Raw genomic sequence first — 19,018 nt, 5'->3', positions numbered from 1 at the left:
TGGTTCTTCTTATTTTTTTAGTGGGGTGTAATTGCTTTACAATGTTGTGTTAGTTTCTGCTGTACAACAAAGTGATTCAGCCATACATGTACATACATCCCCTCCCTCTTGGACCTTCTTAACAGATAAATCTGCCCACTTCCCTGGAGGCGTCTCCCAAGCTGTTTTATACATCATGCCCTTCATTTGTAATCAGAATGAAAATTTCAGCTAAACAGTTTATGAAGCTGAGTTACTGTGTGTAACACTGTGATATTTTAAAAATTTTTTCAAAAGATAAGTGTGCTACTTTGTTTCTCCAAGCATTCTGGCAGCAGCGCCTTCCCAAGACTTGATGCACTTGACTTAATGGCTTTTCCCCAACTTTTAACTATGCAAACTGCCCAGCACTGCATTCCATCCACAATGTCTGGCGTCGGGGGCGGTGGTGGTGGTGACTATTTGAAAGGGTTTTCACCTGAAATGTCCTCTGTTAATCCTAGGCCGCCTTGGGGGTTGAAGGTATTATTTGGGTAGGTTCTTTATTCAACATTCATTCATTTAACAAACCTTTATTGAATGCCTACTGTGTGCCAGGCACAATGGTAGGTACTAAGGATGTAGAGGTGATTAAACCCTCATCTCATGATTAAATAGACAATTCTTTATTTGTATTTTATTGAAGTATAGTTGATTTACAATGCTGTGTTAATTACTGCTGTATAGCAAAGTGATTCATATATATACATATATATATACACACACACACACACACACACACACATTCTTTTTTTTTTTTTCTGGCCGCACCACATGATATGCGGGATCGTAGTTCCCCAACCAGGGATCAAACCCGTGCCCCCTGCAGTGGAAGTGTGGAGTCTTAACCACTGGACCACCAGGGAAGCTCCCTATACACACATTCTTTTTCATAGTCTTTTCCATTATGGTTTATCACAGGATATTGAGTAGAGTTCCCTGTGCTCTGCAGTAGGACCTTGTTGTTATCCATCCTCTGTGTACTAGTTTGCACCTGCTGACCCCAAACTCCCACTCCTTCCCCCCACACCCCGCTCCTCAGCAACCACAAGTCTCTACATCTGCAAGTCTGTTTCTGTCTCGTAAGTTCATTTGTGTCATATTTTAGATTCCACGTATAAGCGGTATCATATGGCATTTGTCTTTCTCTTTCTGACTTACTTAACTTAGTATTAGGATCTCTAGGTCCATCTGTGTTGCTGCAAATAGCATTATTTCATTATTTTTTATGGCTGAGTAGTATTCCATTGTATATGTACTACATATTGTTTATCCATTCCTCTGTCGATGGACACTTATGTTGCTTCCATGTCTTGTCTATTGTAAATAGTGCTGCTATGAACATAGGGGTGCATGTATCTTTTTGAATTACAGTTTTGTCTGGATATATGCCCAGGAGTGGGATTGCTGGAGCATATGGCAGCTCTATTTTTAGTTTTTTAAGGAGCCTCCATACTGTTCTCCATAGTGGCTGCACCAATTTACATTCCCACCAACAGTGTAGGGGGTTTCCCGTTTCTCCACACCCTCTCCAGCATTTATTGTTTGTAGACTTTTTGATGATGGCCATTCTGACCTGTGTGAGGTGGTACCTCGTTGTAGTTTTGATCTGCATTTCTTTAATAAGTAGTGATGATGAGCATCTTTTCACATGCCTCCTGGCCATCTGTATTCTTCTTTTTTTTTTTTTAAATAAATTTATTTATTTATTTTTGGCTGCTTTGGGTCTTCGTTGCTGCACGCGGGCTTTCTCTAGTTGCAGCGACTGGGGGCTACTCATCATTGCCGTGCGCAGGCTTCTCATTGCAGTGGCTTCTCTTGTTGCGGAGCATGGGCTCTAGGTGCATGGGCTTTGGTAGTTGTGACACGTGGGCTCAGTAGTTGTGGCACACGGGCTTAGTTGCTCTGCAGCATGTGGGATCTTCCCAGACCAGGGCTCGAACTCATGTCCTCTGCGTTGGCAGGCAGATTCTTAACCACTGTGCCCCCAGGGAAGCCCTGTATGTCTTCTTTGGAGAAATGTCTATTTGGGTCTTCTGCCCATTTTTCGATTAGGAGGTTTGCTTTTTTGTTGTTGAGTTGTTTGAGCTGTTTGTTAACTGGACGATTCTAATTTCTAATTCAGTGTGTTCTGAGGAAGGACACGTAACCCAGCTCAGTGTGAAGTGAGTTGGGGGCAGGTGGGACGGTGGAGCTCAGACAAGACTTCCTAGAGGAGAGTGCACCTGCCCTGAGCTTTTGAAGCGTGACTAGACATCAGGCAGCGGAAGGGAGCAGGAGGGCAGAAGGGTGTTTCAGGCAGTGTGGAGGCTTGGGCACAGGCAGAGGTGTGGATGGAACGGTACCTGTGGACTGCTCTGGGGCGTTCGTGAGCCTGGACCTGGGTTATCAGCGCTGTGGCAGGGCAAGGGCTGAGCGAGAAGGGCCTCAGAGGCTTTGCTGGCAAAGGTGGATTTCACTGAGGCCACCACTGAACAAGGGAAGCAGAGAAATGCACGGTCGTGTGTACCTTGTAGAAACTGCACTCTGGGGACTTCCCTGGTGGTCCAGCGGCTAAGGCTCGGTGCTCCCAATGAGGGGCCCAGGTTTGATCCCTGGTCAGGGAACTAGATCCCGCATGTATGCCGCAGCTGAGTCCACGTGCCGCAGCTAAGACCAGCGCAGCCAAATAAATATTTTTTAAAAAGAAACCGCTTCTCTTTGAAGTTTGGGGCATATTATATTGCATGTGATTGTCAGACTTTTAAGAGTTTGACTTTTCAAAGCTTACATTCACGTCATATTTGTGTGGGCTTATGTGACTATAGTAAAACTGTTTTGTGCCTTTCTTTAAAATTTGCTTATAAGAGGTAAAAATACTACAACGATCATCAGAAGTATAATCATTTCACTGGTGTCTTTGAGCTAATGGATTGTATCTGAAAGCTATGTGAAAGCCAGGCGTTGAATAGAAGAGATTGTGAATTGAAACAGTGTTTTTATTTATTTACTTATTTATTTACTTATTTATTTATTATACAGCGGGTTCTTATTAGTTATCTATTTTATACGTGTTAGTGTATATATGTCCATCCCAATCTCCCAATTCGTTCCACCCCCACCCCCCGCCCACTTTCCCCCCTTGGTGCCCATACGTTTGTTGTCTACATCTGAAACAGTGTTTTTAATTAATTATAAATATTGCTGACATATTGTTTATTTTAAAATTTGGATTTTTTTTTTTTTTCGGTACGGGGGCCTCTCACTCTTGTGGCCTCTCCCGTTGCGGAGCACAGGCTCTGGACACACAGGCTCAGCGGCCATGGCTCACGGGCCCAGCCGCTCCGCGGCATGTGGGATCTTCCCGGACCGGGGCTCGAAGTCGTGTCCCCTGCATCGGCAGGCAGACTCTCAACCACTGCGCCACCAGGGAAGCCCAAAATTTGGATTTTTTTATACTCTTTACCTACCTCAGTGAGTTTCAGAAGGGGGCTTTGAAGTATAATCTTATGTTCTACTTGATACTGTAGCAATTTCTATATATAGTATAACAACTCTATTAAATAAATACATCATGTACTTAACACTGCTGTGGAGATGGGCCTGGGACACCTCAAAATCAGGCACTGATTGCAAGTATTTAAATGTAGTCGTGGGGCCTTAGGTTCCTTAGAAGCAGAAACAAGGATTCGTTGCACCTGACTTCCTAAGGCATAACCCATAAAGGAGTGCAGGACAGGGATGGGGGTGCCCAGCCCCTCAGCCAAGGGCACTTCTCTGGAGAAGGTCAAGGGTGAGTCCTCAGCGCCAGCCCTCCCAGAGCCGGGCGATGGGTCCACCAGCTGGCCAAGGGGAGGGCACGCAGCAGCACCACAAATCCACAGCAGGCGGACAGGCCCTCGATTCACACACTCGCCTGTCCACCCTCCGTCCGGCTTCATCGGGCTCTGGAATTGTCCTTCTCTGGAGTGATGGTGTGGATTTGTGCGAGGTTGAGCTGATGTGAGCTGCTGCCTGGCAGAGGGGACGGTCTTCCGGTGGACGGTGTCATGATGGAGAGTGTGGGGTGACTACGTGGCGGTCCATCTCTGGGCTGCCTTCCCTCCCTGGGGCAGAGGGGCGTTTGAATGTGACCATGCACTGTTCAAAGGTTATTTATTGTTTTAGCTGGTATAACACTTGGGTAGTTGCTGCGTTATTTATGTAGATTTTTCTTTTTTACATTACATGGCAATGTACACTCTTCTGATACATACAGTACATAAAATAAGATTCTTTAGAACGGTTATGCACAAGACATGCAGTACTGGATTTATACATTAGGTCCCAGGATGTGATTAATTGGAGGAAAAAAACGTTGGACTAGGCATTTTGACTGCAGCAACCAGAAGTTATATAACACAGAGCAGACACACATCTGGTTTGAAGGGCAGATGCTAAACATTATCCGTGAGAAAACATTCCTGCCACAAGGGCGGGTTGGCTGCAGCCACTGCTGGGTGCATAAGAAGCGGCGATGCCTCATCTGTGACCTCCAGTCTCACTGTGGTCCCAAGGTCCCAAGCGTGCCACTCGCCTCGGAGCCCATCAGCCCTCACCCTCGAGGCTGCATTGCAGTCCGGCTCCTGCTGTTTCTCTGCCTCAGGCCCGCAGCCCCCAGTCCCACGCACACACGAATACCCCCGCTCTGCTCCGTCACTTCTTCAGGGGCTGCTGGTGAGGCCCGGCTGCGGGACCAGGAACGACACACCTGCAGGTGCTGCGTCTCTGTGCTTGTCCCAGCTGCTCGGCAGCTTCTGCGCCCAACCTCACCCACTGTCGCCCCCACCCCGCCCACCCAGAGGACCAGCACGCCCTCCAGCAGCACCGCCAACCTGTCACTGTGTCTTACGAGGTGGGCATCTGGCTGCTGGCAGCTGTACCTCTGGCTCCTTCGCCCATCTCATCCCCTCAACCTCAGTCTTTCCCTTTGTAGCTCCCTGTGGGGAGTAAAGTCCAGGATGGTTCTCTGAGGAATTTTTAGATTGTTGGGGAGAGTGGGGAGCGTCCCACCAATCCTTCTGTCTAGTCTGGTGCAGACAGTTTATCCCTCAGCCTGCCAGCCATCCATCCGTTCTGAATTTGTGGCTCTGATCTCATTAAACTGCTGACCTGCTTCATTTGTTCCACATGGTTGGGGACCACATGATTTATTTTTTGTAAACATTTCAGGCTTGTGGTTGCCAAAGGGGAAAGGTGGGGGGGGGGTGGACTGGGAGTTTGGGATTAGCAGATGCAAACTATTATGTATAGAATGGGTAAACAATAAGGTCCTACTGTAGGGCACAGGGAACTATATCCAATCTCCTGGGATAAACCATCATGGAAAAGAGTATGCAAAAGAATGTATACATATGTATAACTGAGTCACTTTGCTTACAGCAGAAGTTAACACAACATTGTAAATCAACTAGACTCCAATAAAATAAATTTTAAAAATTTCAGTTAGTTGCCAACATTTAGAAATCAGAAGGTTGCACATGAAAATTTAGATTTCCACTCTTTGTTAAAAGAAAAAAAAAGAGGAAGATCCAGCAGTACTAGGCACACATTCCTGCATGACCACAATCGGTTCCTCAGGGACGAACTGGAAGCTGCCCCGTCAGAGGGCAGTACCTTTGCCAGGCTGCCGCAGTCCCCACCACTCCCTGTTACCTCACACGTAGCCCTGTCCTCTCACTGTTACCTGCCTGGCCTGTGAGGACCCTCAATAAAGAAACTAAAAAGGAGACGAGGCAGTGCAGTGTCTAGATTCCAATCCAGGCTCTGCTTCGTGATGGCTATACGACCCTAAAAGTGACCAAAAAAATTAGGGTTTTTTTTCAAGTTTTTCTCACAAAATGTTGAATCCCAGACTTTTGACTCCTGGAGAAAGCCATCAAAAGACTGAAAAACTGAAATTTGGGAAAGTAATACTGACCTTATTAGAGCCTAGCTTGGAAATTGTAATACTGGATACTGCTTTTCTCCCTTTGATTTTGTGCAAATTTTTTAAAATTTTATTTATTTATTTATTTATTATTTTTGGCTGCGTTGGGTCTTCTCACTCAAAATTCTTAGAGACTGCAATTTCAGAACCAAAAGTATTTGAAAATACGCTGCTTTGCTTTAAAAATTCATTTCTTATTCCACTGCCGAGTGATTTTTTGTCCTTATAATTGCTGGTGGGTGAGCGGCAGGGACTTGGAGCTGTAGCCGGGCGCCCGGCCGGCAGGACAGGTCATTCATCTCCAGCCGAGTGTGTGTGTGTATGTGTTTTTGTTTTTTGTTTTTTTGCGGTACGCGGGCCTCTCACCGTTGTGGCCTCTCCCATTGCGGAGCACAGGCTCCGGACGCGCAGGCTCAGCGGCCATGGCTCACGGGCCCAGCCGCTCCGCGGCATGTGGGATCCTCCCGGACCGGGGCACGAACCCGTGTCCCCCGCATCGGCAGGCGGACTCTCAACCACTGCGCCACCAGGGAAGCCCCAGCCGAGTGTGTTTTTAATACCTTCAGTGTGGGCTTGCTTCTCCCTTGTCTCCTAAAAGGGGAAAAGACCGTCAGTAGTTCTTAGTGTATCCTCTTATCTTCCCCCAGTAAGTGCTATATTTTTCTCAGCTAAAAAGGAACTCGATCTGCAGGAGGCTTTTCAAGCCTTTTCAAGGCCTTTTTGGTGACGGTTGTGTAACAGTGTGAATGCACCTAATTCCAGTAAAGTGTACCTTAGAAAATGGTAAATTTTATGTTGTGTACATTTTACCACATTTTTTTAAAAGGTGTTTAACCACTATGAGTAGGGTACATACTGTCTCTGCAGACGACATGTCATCTGGTCACCTCTAACTTTTCCAGGATTCAGTTACCTTCCACCCCCCAGAGAAATACCGTAACTTCCTTTACCAAGTATGCAAAGGGGACCTCATTTAATTCCCACTGTTCCCTAGTGATTTCAGCAGAACTCCACCTTTTCCTAAACTACTGGGGTGTGGGAGAGGGTGAGGTTTTACCAGTAGGAAGAACTAAGTAGGGTTGGGGAAGGAATTGAAGTAAGGGCAAGAAAGGAGCTTGAAGGCCAGGCCAGCAAGAGAAAAAACATCCAACCTCCCTGACACTTTGATTCTTTATCAGTCTTTGCCTCTAACACTGGTCTAAGCCTAGTCTAAAATGAGTGTGGCGTTTAATTCTATAAGGGAAAAAGAATAATTAGACGCCTGTTCCCTGAACGTTTCTTTATGTGAATTTGTGCTTGTCTTTATTTGACTATATCATTAGGATCATGGGTCCACTGTGCTTCTGGTTTCAGGCCCCAATCCCAGTGAAGTTAATTATGTCTTTGAAAACAAGATAAGCAGCCTATGAAAGTTCACAAGAACATAAATCATCTGAGATAAAAGAGCGTACTTTGAAATTTGAAACATAATTTACTCTCCACTCTTTGTATCTTTTCAAATTGTGGCCCATTCGTTTGGGGGTTTGGGGGTCTGGCTTATCCGGCAACTAATCATCATGTCTGATTTCTTTCTGTTTTTGTTGGTCATATTCTGAATACAGCAATGTACATCTCAAGCTTAAAGGAAAATAACTGGCCAGGCCCCAGATTTCCCCCTTTCTCTCTACATGCATGCCAGGACTTGAGGGGAGGTGGGTAACATCTGAGAAAAGGTCTTGGGACTTTATAACCCTTTGTTGCTGATGGGCTAATTAAAGGACACGTCTTTCAAAAAGCTCAATAAATAAAGCACAGAGGGATCAGGGTTTTTTGTTTGTTTTGAATTTTATTCTATTTATATTTTTATACAGCGGGTTCTTATTAGTTATCCATTTTTTACATATTAGTGTATATATGTCAATCCCAATCTCCCAGTTCATCACACCACCACCCCTCCCCCTGCCACTTTCCCCCCTTGGTGTCCATACGTTTGTTCTGTACATCTGTGTCTGAATTTCTGCCCTGCAAACTGGTTCATCTGTACCATTTTTCTAGATTCCACATATATGAATTAATATACGATATTTGTCTTTCTCTTTCTGACTTACTTCACTCTATGACAGTCTCTAGATCCATCCACATCTCTACAAATGACTCAATTTTGTTCCTTTTTATGGCTGAGTAATATTCCATTGTATATATGTACCACATCTTCTTTATCCATTCTTCTGTCGATGGGCATTTAGGTTGCTTCCATGACCTGGCTATTGTAAATAGTACTGCAGTGAACACTGGGGTGCATGTGTCTTTTTGAATTATGGTTTTCTCTGGGTATATGCCCAGTAATGGGATTGCTGGGTCATATGGTAATTCTATTTTTAGTTTTTTAAGGAACCTCCATACTGTTCTCCATAGTGGCTGTATCAATTTACATTTCTACCAACAGTGCAAGAGGGTTCCCTTTTCTTCACACCCTCTCTAGCATTTATTGTTTGTAGATTTTCTGATGATGCCCATTCTAACTGGTGTAAGGTGATACCTCACTGTAGTTTTGATTGCATGTCTCTAATAATTAGTGATGTTGGGCAGCTTTTCATGTGCTTCTTGGCCATCTGTATGTCTTCTTGAAAAAATGTCTATTTAGATCTTCTGCCCATTTTTCGATTGGGTTGTTTGTTTTTTTAATATTGAGCTGCAACAGCTGTTTATATATTTTGGAGATTAATCCTTTGTCCATTGATTCGTTTGCAAATATTTTCTCCCATTCTGAGGGTTGTCTTTTCATCTTGTTTGTAGTTTCCTTTGCTTTGAAAAAGCTTTTGTTTCATTAGGTCCTATTTGTTATTTTTGTTTTTATTTCCATTACTCTAGGAGGTGGATCAAAAAAGATCTTGCTGTGATTTCTGTCAAAGAGTGTTCTTCCTATGTTTTCCTCTAAGAGTTTTATAGTGTCTGGTCTTACATTTAGGTCTCTAATCCATTTTGAGTTTATTTTTGTGTATGGTGTTAGGGAGTGTTCTAATTTCATTCTTTTATATGTAGCTGTCCAGTTTTCCCAGCACCACTTATTGAAGAGACTGTCCTTTCTCCATTGTATATCCTTGCCTCCTTTGTCATAGATTAGTTGACCATAGGGTGTGGGGTTATCTCTGGGCTTTCTATCCTGTTCCATTGATCTATATTTCTGGTTTTGTGCCAGTACCATATTGTCTTGATTACTGTTGCTTTGTAGTATAGTCTGAAGTCAGGGAGTCTGATTCCTCCAGCTCCGTTTTTCTCCCTCAAGACCGCTTTGGCTATTCGGGGTCTGTTGTGTCTCCACACAAATTTTAAGATTTTTTTCTTCTAGTTCTGTAAAAAATGCCATTGGTAATTTGATAGGGATTGCACTGAATCCGTAGATTGCTTTGGGTAGTAGAGTCATTTTCACAATATTTATTCTTCCAATTCAAGAACATGGTATATCTCTCCATCTGTTGGTATCATCCTTAATTTCTTTCATCAGTGTCTTATAGTTTTCTGCATACAGGTCTTTTGTCTCCCTAGGTAGGTTTATTCCTAGGTATTTTATTCTTTTTGTTGCGATGGTAAATGGGAGTGTTTCCTTAATTTCTCTTTCAGATTTTTCATCATTAGTGTATAGGAATGCCAGAGATTTCTGTGCATTAATTTTGTATCCTGCAACTTTACCAAATTCATTGATTAGCTCTAGTAGTTTTCTGGTGGCAATTTTAGGATTCTCTATGTATAGTATCATGTCATCTGCAAACACTGACAGTTTTACTTCTTCTTTTCCAATTTGTATTCCTTTTATTTCTTTTTCTTCTCTGATTGCTGTGGCTAGGACTTCCAAAACTATGTTGAATAAGAGTGGTGAGAGTGGACATCCTTGTCTTATTCCTGATCTTAGAGGAAATGCTTTCAGTTTTTCAACATTGAGAATGATGTTTGCTGTGGGTTTGTTGTATATGGCCTTTATTATGTTGAGGTAGGTTTCCTCTGTGCCCACTTTCTGGAGAGTTTTAATCATATATGGGTGTTGAATTTTGCCAAAAGCTTTTTCTGCATCTATTGAGATGATCATATGGTTTTTCCTCTTCAATTTGCTAATACGGTGTATCACATTGGTCGATTTGTGTATGTTGAAGAATCCTTGCATCCCTGGGATAAATCCCACTTGAACATGGTGTATGATCCTTTTAATGTGTTGTTGGATTCTGTTTGCTAGTATTTTGTTGAGGATTTTTGCATCTATATTCATCAGTAATATTGGTTTGTAATTTTTTTTTTGTAGTATCTTTGTCTGGTTTTGGGATCAGTGTGATGGTGGCCTCATAGAATGAGTTTGGGAGTGTTCCTTCCTCTGCAATTTTTTGGAAGACTTTGAGAAGGATGGGTGTTAGCTCTTCTCTAAATGTTTGATAGAATTCACCTGTGAAGCCATCTGGTCCTGGACTTTTGTTTGTTGGAAGATTTTTAGTCACAGTTTCAATTTCGTTACTTGTGATTGGTCTGTGCATATTTTCTATTTCTTCCTGGTTCAGTCTCGGAAAGTTATACCTTTTTAAGAATTTGTCCATTTCTTCCAGGTGTCCATTTTATTGGCATAGCATTGCTTGTAGTAGTCTCTTACGATGTTTTGTATTTATGCAGTGTCTATTGTAACTTCTTTTTCATTTCTAGTTTCATTGATTTGAGTCCTCTCCCTCTTTTTCTTGAAGAGTCTGGCTAATGGTTTATCAATTTTGTTTATCTTCTTAAAGAACCAGCTCTTAGTTTTATTGATCTTTGCTATTGTTTTCTTTGTTTCTATTTCATTTATTTCTGCTCTGATCTTTATGGCTTCTTTCCTTCTACTAACTTTGGGTTTTGTTTGTTCTTCCTTCTCTAGTTCCTTTAGGTGTAAGGTTAGGTTGTTTATTTGAGATGTTTGTTCTTCCTTGAGGTAGGATTGTATTGCTATAAACTTCTGTCTTAGAACTGCTTTCGCTGCATCCCATAGGTTTCGGATCATCGTGTTTTCATTGTCGTTTGTCTCTAGGTATTTTTTGATTTCCTCTTTGATTTCTTCAGTGATCTCTTGGTTATTTAGTAATGTATTGTTTAGCCTCATGTGTTTGTGTTTTTTATGTTTTGTTCCATGTAATTGATTTCTAATCTCATAGCGTTGTGGTCAGAAAAGTTGCTTGATATAATTTCAATTTTCTTAAATTTACTGAGGCTTGATCTGTTCCCCAAGATGTGATCTATCCTGGTGAATGTTTCATGCGCACTTGAGAAGAAAGTGTAATCTGCTGTTTTTGGATGGAATGTCCTAAAAATATCAATTAAATCTATCTGGTCTATTGTGTCATTTAAAGTTTGTGTTTCCTTCTTAATTTTCTGTTTGGATGATCTGTCCATTGGTGTAAGTGAGGTACTAAAGTCCCCCACTATTACTGTGTTACTGTTGATTTCCTCTTTTATAGCTATTAGCAGTTGCCTTATGTATTAAGGTGCTTCTATGTTGGGTGCATATATTTTTACAATTGTTGTATCTTCTTCTTGGATCGATCCCTTGATCATTATGTAGTGTCCTTCCTTGTCTCTTATAACATTCTTTATTTTAAAGTCTATTTTGTATGATATGAGTATTGCTACTCCAGCTTTCTTTTGATTTCCATTTGCATGGAATATCTTTTTCCATCCCCTCACTTTCAGTCTGTATGTGTCCCTAGGTCTGAAGTGGGTCCCTTGTAGACAGCATATATATGGGTCTTTTTTTGTATCCATTTAGTGAGCCTGTGTCTTTTGGTCGGAGCATTTAATCCATTCATGTTTAAGGTAATTATTGATATGTATGTTCCTATTACCATTTTCTTGATTGTTTTGGTTTTGTTTTTGTAGGTCCTTTTCTTGTCTTGTGTTTCCCACTTAGAGAAGTTCCTTTAGCATTTGTTGTAGAGCTGGTTTGGTGGTGCTGAGTTCTCTTAGCTTTTGCTTGTCTGTAAAGCTTTTGATTTCTCCATAGAATCTGAATGAGATCCTTGCCAGGTAGAGTAATCTTGATTGTAGGTTCTTCCCTTTCATCACTTTAAATATGTCATGCCACTCCCTTCTGACTTGTAGAGTTTCTGCTGAGAAATCAGCTGTTAACCTTATGGGAGTTCCCTTGTATGTTATTTGGTTATTTGTCTTTTTTCCCTTGCTGCTTTCAATAATTTTTCTTTGTCTTTAATTTTTTCCAGTTTGATTACTATGTGTCTTGTTGTGTTTCTCCTTGGGTTTATCCTGTATGGGACTCTCTGAGCTTCCTGAAATTTGGTGGCTATTTCCTTTCCCATGTTAGGGAAGTTTTTGACTATAATCTCCTCAAATATTTTCTCAGGTCCTTTCTCTCTTCTCCTTCTGGGACCCCTATAATGCAAATGTTGTTGCATTTAATGTTGTCCCAGAGGTCTCTTAGGCTGTCTTCAATTTTTTTCATTCTTTGTTCTTTATTCTGTTCTGCAACAGTGAATTCCACCATTCTGTCTTCCAGATCACTTATCCGTTCTTCTGCCTCAGTTATTCTGCTATTGATTCCTTCTAGTATAGTTTTCATGTCAGTTATTGTATTGTTCATCTCTGTTTGTTTGTTCTTTAATTCTTCTAGGTCTTTGTTATTCATTTCTTGCATCTTCTCGATCTTTGCCTCCATTCTTTTTCCAGAGTCCTGGATCATCTTCACTATCATTATTCTTTATTCTTTTTCTGGAAGGTTGCCTATCTCCACTTCATTTAGTTGTTTTTCTGAGGTTTTATCTTGTTCCTTCATCTGGTGCAAGGTTGCCTATCTCCACTTCATTTAGTTGTTTTTCTGGGGTTTTATTTTTTTCCTTCATCTGGTACATCTGCCTTTTCATCTTGTCTATCTTTCTGTGAATGTGGTTTTTGTTCCACAGGCTGCAGGATTGTAATTCTTCTTGCTTCTGCTTTCTGCCCTCTAGCGGATGAGGCTATCTAAGAGGTTTGTGCAAGTTTCCTGATGGGAGGGACTGATGGTGGGTAGAGCTGGCTGTTGCTCTGGTGGGCAGAGCTCAGTAAAACTTTAATCCACTTGTCTGCTGATGGGTGGGGCTGGGTTCCCTCCCTGTTGGTTGTTTGGCCTGAGGGGACCCAACACTGGAGCCTACCTTGGCTCTTTGGTGGGGCTAATGGTGGACTCTGGGAGGGCTCTCGCCAAGGAGTACTTTCCAGAACTTGTGCTGCCAGTGTCCTTGTCCCCACAGTGAGCCACTCCCCGTCTCTGCAGGAGACCCTCCAACACTAGCAGGTCGGTCTGGTTCAGTCTCCCCTGGTGTCACTGCTTCTTCCCCTGGGTCCCGATCCACACACTACTTTGTGTGTGCCCTGCAAGAGTGGAGTCTCTGTTTCCCCGAGTCCTGTTGAAGTCCTGCAATCAAATCCCGCTAGCCTTCAAAGTCTGATTCTCTAGGAATTCCTCCTCCCGTTGCCAGACCCCCAGGTTGGGAAGCCTGACGTGGGGCTCAGAACCTTCACTCCAGTGGGTAGACTTCTGTGGTATAAGTGTTCTCCATTCTGTGAGTCACCCACCCAGCAGTAATGAGATTTGATTTTATTGTGATTGCACCCCTTCTATCATCCCATTGTGGCTTCTCCTTTGTCTTTGGATGTGGGGTATCTTTTTAGGTGAGTTCCAGTGTCTTCCTGTCAATGACTGTTCAGCAGTTAGTTGTGATTCCGGTGCTCTCGCAAGAGGGAGTGAGAGTACGTCCTCCTACTCCACCATCTTGAACCAATCCTCAATTGAGTTTTAAATCGAGGGATCAGTTTTAAAGAGAAAGTCAATGGGGAAGAAGACGGCAGTGCTAACAGTGAGATGTTCTTAGCTCTTGGTTGCTATTAGAGACTGAGAAGAGAGGTATAGTATTGCAGTTAAGGGTCCTGGGGTCCTGGCTTTAATTTCCACCTCATCTCTTATTAACTGTGTGTCCTTGGACGGCCCCACAGATCAGTTTATTTGTCCATGAAATGGGCATAGTAATAGTACTCACCTCACAGGGTTGTTAAGAGGGTTAGCTGAGGGGCAAGCACAGTGTGACTGGGACATATGAAGGGCTACTACCAAAAGGAGAAAAAAGACTTAAAAAATCGCCAAATTATTATTCCAACCAGAAATGGGGTAAGGTAATCATTCACTAAAGGAGAAATGAGATGAGAAAGAGAGAATGCTGTTTGGGTCCGTTTTTTCCTTACTGCTGTGTAACAAAACACCCTACAAGTAGTGGCTTAGAGTAACAGCAGTCGTTTGTTTTGCTCCTGGATCTACTATTTGAATATGGCCTGATGGAGAAGGCTGCTTTGCTTCGTGCAGAGTTAGCTGGGGACTCAGACATCCACTTCCTGAGATGGTCCACTCACACGCTGGCCATTTTCTGGGCTCAGCTGGGTGGAGGGCGGGAGCCTCAGTTCTCTCCACATGGGCCTCTCCACAGGCTGCTTGGGCTTCCTGAGGGCATGGCAACGAGGTGAGTATCCAGGAGGAGCGAGAGATAGCAGTTTCCCAGGCGTGGCCTTTAGAAAGCAGTATGGCATCATTCCACTGCATTCTAGTAGCTGAGTGGCCAGAGAGCCCAGATTCCAGGGAAGGAAACCTCTCAATAGAAGAAATGTTGAAGAGTTCATAGACTTCTTTGTTGTTGTTTGTTTGTTTTTTAATATTTATTTATTTATTTATTTGGCTGTGCTGGGTCTTAGTTGCCACGTGTGGGCTCTTAGCTGTGGCATGCAGGATCTAGTTCCCTGGCCAGGGATTGAACCCGGGTCCCCTGCATTGAGCGCACAGACTCTTAACCGCTGGGCCACCAGGGAAGTCCCAATAGATGCGTTTTTAAACTGCCATAATATGTAGTCCCAAAGCTCGCTCAGATTTGATTTTCCCATGAGTCTTCTGTACATTTGGTAGGGAATGGATGTCACACAAACATCATCGCTGTCCACATCTTCTGATCTATAAATGGTTCCTGTATCAGTGAGTAGTTAACAAAGGAGAAGTCCTGCTAAATTGACATGTTATAGTCTACGTTATAGTTTAAATTATACATATGTCTCTGTGGGAAGGCTTCCCTTTTTCTTGATGGTGTTTCTCTCAAAGTTTTGTACATGTGTAATAGCTAATGATTAATTTATTGTGCTGTCTGAATCCAGCATCTTGTAATAGTTAGCATTTGTCATGCTTATTATTGTTATCGAACCAAGCTTGGATCTGCTCACCCATGTGTAGCGAAGCCAATCTACAGACACCGGGTCGTAGTGAAGGAAAGTGCAGCATTTATTGCAGGTGCCAAGCAAGGAGTCCAGGCAGCTAGTGCTTAAAAGGGCCAAACTCCTTGGAAGCTTTCAGGGAAAATTTTTTTAAAGACAGAGTGAGGGAGGGGGGTCGTGGGGTGTGTGATCAGCTCGTGGGCATTCTGCTCGGCTGGTGGTGAGGTGATTTGGAGTCAGTGTCATCAACCTTCCAGTTCCAGTGGGTCTGGGGTCTATGTGCTTGTGGGCAGTGTGCAGTTAAGCTCTCCCACCTGGCGGGGGTTTCAGTATCTGCAAAACAGCTCAAAGGACATGGCTCAGAATATTCTCTACAGCCCTTGAGGAGGAACTAAAGATCCTTGAGATTCTATAATGGCTAAACTATTATTGTTTTGTCTTGCTTGACGGTTTTCCTTCCTTTCTGCATTTTCTCACTTCTCTTATTAAATTTACTCTTTGGAACTCAGGGAAGGCCTAGGAGGCTACAGGTTTTCTACAGCAAAGAAGCAGGTAGAGGACGTGAGTGGGGGGGGGGGGGGTGTCTGTTCCGGGAAGGCCCCATGGTGTCCTGCTCACTTACATTATCAGTTATTACCATAATTCTCCAAAAAGGAGTCCAGCGCTATTGATGGCAAGATGGTTCACTCATTCCACTCTCTAAACATTGAGACTTTTTAATTACGGAGGAAATTTGATTTTATGTTAGATACAATAAGTTCACAAGATGATTCATGTTCTCAGAAAAACCTTGATTACTCCTGAGACAAACACAATGTTAGATTTTAGGGTAAATGATAAAATAAGATCAGAGTAAAGTAAAAACAAATGTTATATAATTTACTAGAAATTACTGTGGTGTCTGGCCCTCTACTTGCATTTATTTAGAGAAGGGACACGAAAGAAATTTGAGTTTATGTTAAGTCATTTTATACTATTTCCTTTCTGTGCGGCAAATTTATACTCTTTTCTTCTAATAGGCACAGAGCTTGTACATGATCATAATGTACGAGTCTAGTATTTAGAAGGTGTGGGTTGGAGTTTACTAAAAACAGGGAATAATTCTTTTAAAATACTTAATATATTTTTATACAGAGCCTTAGCATGTTTGGTTAAATGTTTAAATACTAAAGTAGCAGGGGACTTCCCCGCTGGTCCAATGGTTAAGACTCTGCACTTCCACTGCAGGGGGCGCAGGTTCGATCCCTGGTCGGAGAAGTTCCGCATGCCTTGCAGTGCGGCCAAAAAAAAAAACCACATAGAGTATCAGGAATAAAAGTTGTCATTACCTCCAAAAGGACTAACTTCTATCTGCTTTACTATGTTAATTGACTGCTTTCTGTAAGTTATGGAAGAACGCTTAATTCAGGCTCCTATTTGCATCTGAAGATTAATAGGCATAAGATACGTATATTTATTCACGTTTCTTCACTGCAGATCAGTTTTAATTGTATTTAGCAATGGGGATTTCATTGATAATTTTTAAGTTCCCCCAGAATTTAACGGTATTCTGTTTCTTGACATATGGAACACTTCTAAAAATACTAAACTTCATATTTGCCAAAATTGCTCTTGACCCAAATTAATCTAGACTGTCCTTGATTTATGATGAAGGAAGCCAGCCACACTAATTTGACATCCGTAATGTGAACAGCAGCAATGAAAGCAAAGGTCAGTGCTTCCACTGAATTGGCATTTCTTGCACTGCTGTGTCTCTTTCTGAATCAAGGCCCTTGGAATTTTGTGCCCTTAAGGAACTGTTTGTTTTTCCAACTGGTTAATGCATCAGGAACTTGGCTTCATGTAATCATCATTAAACAAATACTCTGACACTTTTTCTATGGGAATTATCAGAGCTCTGAAATTAGCTACAGATTAGGCATACATAAAAAGCCCTAGCAGTTTTTGTTTGTTTGTTTGTTCAGGAAAATGCAAACGTTCAGCTTCTAGCAGGAGAACCCTGAGCAGCTGCTGGTGCAGCTCTGAGCAGACCCCTGGGGGTACCAACTGGAGGGCCACGTAGCCCAGGTGGCCTGGGGGTCACTGGCCTGATCTTCAGGGACCAGGTTTGGGCAGTTTCATGCTTCACGTTGACCATTACCCAAAGCTGCTTACATCTTGAGAGGCATGTGTAATTTGTAGTGTTAGTTTTATCTACCCAGTGCTGTAAAGGACCTGATGCTCAGTGGGGCCTGAGTGTCTGTTAGGTTGAATTGCCTTGAAGATGTAACGACTTTTATGTACCCTGTATTTCAGAATTAGAAAGCGTCTCAGAGTGTTAAGATGGATGAACTGATGCTTCTAGTAGAGCCTGATTTAGGACAGAGTCTGTGAGTTTGGTAAGACAAAACAAAACAAACGAACAAACAAAACTATGAAGTATTCATCTCACTGTTGGCTGAAGTGATTACTCTCTATAATGACCCTTGTCTAGAATTTACATCAATGGATGTAATTGACAAAATGAATATCTAGAATTTCCAAATTAATAAGAGAACAGAACAACCCAATAGAAAAATGGGCAAAGAATATGCACAGGCAGTTCATAGGAGAGGGAACCCAAATGGGTACCCATGAGCAGAAGCTCAACCTCAAAGAAATGAAAATGAAAATAAAATGAGATACCATTTCACCCCCATCGGGTTGGAAGAAGTTAATATGTCTGAGAATGCTGTGCTGGTAATCAGATGCTGCTTGTGGAAGGATAAATTGGTCCAAGTGCTTTGGAGGGTGTTTTGGCCGTATGTAGTAAAGCTGATATTTTCACTTTACTGCTAACCAGTAATTCCATTTCTTGGTTATAGCTAGAGCAGCTCTGGTCCAGATGCATAAGGAGTCCCACCCGAGGACTGTCCCCACCACATTGCAGTAGCGAAATGGTGCAAACAACCTAAACGCTTTCAGCACGAGAGTAGAGAAACAAGGATGATGTCGTCATACGATGGACTACTCGTCACTGGTGAAAACGAACCAACAGAACTTCATGGGTCAACCTCAAAAGCATAGTGCTGGGCAAAACCAGCACGTTTTAGAACCATATTGTTGAAAACAAATAGTAAATATTATACATTTTATGGGTACATACGTATGTGGTGATAGTATAAAAATCTGTGGGATTGATGGTGCATCCAGGTGAGGTCACCCCCGGGAAGGCAGGAAGGATCAGAGGCCCCGGGACAGGGGGACAGGGAGCTTCAGCTGTTCCGCAGTGTTTTATTTCTTTACGAATATGACATTGATTTACCCAAAGCAGAAGATTTGATAGGGGTTTGTAGTGGATAAAGGGATCTTTATTTATTCTTCTCAATATTTTTCTTTATATTTGGAATATTTCAGAAATGTTTAAAAGATAAGGAGTTTAAGGCCAAATAAAAATGCTCTTGGCATCGTTTTTCAAACCATGTTTGCACTGTACCGTATCCCCAAAGTCCTACTGACAAAGGGTGATTTCACTTTGCTCCGACAAATCCTCGTTGGGCTCTGTGCGGGACTCGGGCGGGGGCTTGGCTGAGGCCGAGCAGGGGAAGCCAGTCGACTCGGCTGTGCCTTCCATGAAGCTTGGAGCTCCCAGGCAGACGGGCGCTGGCCGCTGAGGGAGTGGGCCGCGATGTGAAAGCCCACAGCCAGCTCGGCGGCAGCACGAGAGCTGCCCAAACCCCCTGCGATCGAGCTGGCTCTCCCGGAGTCGGAGCCGGGTGCGAGGGGCAGAGCGGCCGCGCGCGACGGCGGGCGCTTTGGACGTGCGGAAGGGAGTACGCAGCCCCGGAGAGGGAGGAGCTGCCGGACGGG

General features: G+C 42.9%; 1 protein-coding gene across 5 annotated transcripts in view; it reads left to right on the top strand.

The window, feature by feature from the left end:
- Positions 1 to 19,018, top strand: part of CFAP221 (cilia and flagella associated protein 221) — an 84,194-nt gene that overhangs the window by 18,671 nt on the left and 46,505 nt on the right. The window lies entirely within an intron of this gene.

The sequence above is a fragment of the Pseudorca crassidens genome, chromosome 6 (assembly GCF_039906515.1).
Source record: "Pseudorca crassidens isolate mPseCra1 chromosome 6, mPseCra1.hap1, whole genome shotgun sequence".
In the NCBI taxonomy this organism is placed as follows: domain Eukaryota; kingdom Metazoa; phylum Chordata; class Mammalia; order Artiodactyla; family Delphinidae; genus Pseudorca; species Pseudorca crassidens.
This window is presented reverse-complemented; position numbering and strand designations above follow the sequence as displayed.